This window comes from Microtus ochrogaster, chromosome 15 (genome assembly GCF_000317375.1).
Source record: "Microtus ochrogaster isolate Prairie Vole_2 chromosome 15, MicOch1.0, whole genome shotgun sequence".
Lineage (NCBI taxonomy): Eukaryota > Metazoa > Chordata > Mammalia > Rodentia > Cricetidae > Microtus > Microtus ochrogaster.
In genome coordinates, this window is record NC_022017.1 from 44753348 (window position 1) to 44755961 (window position 2614).

A 2614-nucleotide genomic window follows, 5' to 3' on the forward strand; every position below is an offset into this window, starting at 1 on the left:
ACCTTTTTCATGATTGTTTTTTCTCCACTTGCAACTACAGAATTAAAGACCCAGAAGAGTGAAGCACTTCTATGATCCCGCAGACATCAAATATCAAAGGTGTAATTTGAGCAAAAGGACACTTATTTTGAATCCCTTATCTTCTAGCTTTAAAATGTGCTAGCATTTTCTCTCTTGCCTCGGTGGGGGAGGGGATGGCAGAAGTTCACAGATGCAGAATCCAAGTTTATTTCAGCCCACAGCTGGAGGACACGCAGCATTGCTTTATGGGTTATGAACTACAAGGTAGAAACAACACATGTGTTTTTCTTTAATAAAGAAGCTCAGTTTTACAGGTGTTCTGTTGTGTGATTTGTTAGCAGAGGGTTGGTTTAGCATTACTGAAAAACAGGTAAGGCGCCCTCGTTTGCAGACACTTAAGCGGTTAGAGATTTAGAGATGGGGGCTATGAGGCTCTGTGGGGGTGTTATAGGCAGAGACTCCACAACGTACAATTTCTACCCTACTCCTAACTCAGCTTAATTTACATATAAGTCTTCATGTAGAGGTTGGGTAATGCTTTAAAATAATAATTTACCATTCCCCAAACCCTGAAAAACCAGGAAGCTCAAGTCTGATTAAGTAAGATGAAATTCGGCTCTGAACTTTAAGCCAGTCTTTGCAACAGTTGAATCACCTCAATCAGAGAGGCTGAAGTCAAGGGGGTTGTCAGGGAAATGAGGAAGTGGCCTGAAGTCCCCCACCAAAGCCATGCTTCCCAGAGGTGAAATGACTGCGTGTTTCGGGGGTGGGGTGGGGGACTGGCTTTGCTGGACCAAGTCTAGGGGATGGGTCAGCTGACTGTCTGACACTGTAGCCGAACTCTGTAACACTATTCACAGCGCCCTAACCCCACACCTGTCCGATGTGCTAAAAGGGAATGAACTCTCAGTTCGTTCTGCCTTTCGGTTTCTGTCTGAACCTTGACTATGGGCCAAATTCATATTCGGATCTTATCATGAACCAATAACACAGTCACCAAGATGCAGTAGACTTAGAAAGAAGTCCACACCAATGGAGCGGAGAAGGGAAAGAAAAGGAAAGGAAGGAATAAAAGAAAAGGAAGACCCACATTGGAGCACCAGACAGAAATCTCAAGGTCCAAATCAGGAGCAGAAGGAGAGGGAGCACGAGCAAGGAACTCAGGACCGCGAGGGGTACACCCACACACGGAGACAATGGGGATGTTCTATTGGGAACTCACCAAGGCCAGCTGGCCTGAGTCTGAAAAAGCATGGGATAAAACCGGACTTGCTGAACATAGCAGACAATGAGGACTACTGAGAACTCAAGAACAATGGCAATGGGTTTTTGGTCCTACTGCATGTGCTGGCTTTGGGGGAGCCTAGGCAGTTTGGATGCTCACCTTACTAGACCTGGATGGAGGGGGGTGGTCCTTGGACTTCCCACAGGGCAGGGAACCCTGATTGCTCTTGGAGCTGATGAGGGAGGGGAACTTGATGGGGGAGAGGGAGGGAAATGGGAGGCGGTGGCGGGGAAGAGTCAGAAATCTTTAATAAATAAATTTTAAAAAGTTCAAAAAAAAAAAAGAAAAGGAAGTAATAGACAAATAAGGCTTTACCAAATTACTTAGCCTACTTCTCAAAGGCCAAGTTACTGAGCAAATTCGCTCTCATTTTTTCCCAAACAGCGCCACCTACTGTCCATTTTAACTCATTGACCTTGTTCTCTTTCCTTTTTACCTTTTACTTTGGGTGGGGGCGGGGGCTGGGACCGTAAGGATCAAGGAAAAAGCCTGAAGGGGCTTGGACGCCTGCGGGTTTAACCGGGAAAACTAACTGTGCAGTCTTGGCGGCATTGAAACTTTTTTCCAAGTATTTTGAAATCATTAAATTAAAGGCTCTCAAGAAGCTAAAGTCACTTCAGCGGTCTTTGGAGATGGCTGCTTCCCTTCCTTATACGTTCTCACGTTTATTGTCATCATCATTATACGTTTCTTTCGCACGTGTGTCTTTTGCATGTTTTCATATCTGGAAATCACAATAAAAAGAAATTTTAAAATGTTTTCTCTATTTCATTCTCAGCCCACCCACAGCGAAAACTTCAGCAGCACAGAGGCTTCCACGCTTGCCTTCAGCCTAGAAAGTCTGGGGTTGGCAGAAAGAAAGGGTTAACAAATGGCAGACTGGTCGCCCTCTTTTTAGCTTCCTAGGCAGTTTGGGGAGGTTCCAGGTAGCGCGGGAGCACGGGAGCGCACGCTTATATGTGTACACACACACACACACACACACACACACACACACCTCGCTATCCTGTGTCCAGGGCAAGTGATTTAGCGGAAGAGAAACATTTGGACTAAAATAAATCTCTTATATGCGAGAGGGAGTTTATCCAACCAAGGGAATCCTTTTAGCCGAGACAGACTTCCGCAGTATTTGCAAAGCAGGGCTCCGCTCTGCCTTTGCCGCGGGAGGAAGGGAGGTGGGCAGCATCTGTACGCTGCATTTCGCTGCACACGTTAACAATCAAGTTAATTGAATTCATTGGAGTTTAGAAGCGGCCTCTAGCTCTAAGAGGGCTTTGAATGGCCAATTTCTCTCTCTTCCCCCCCCCC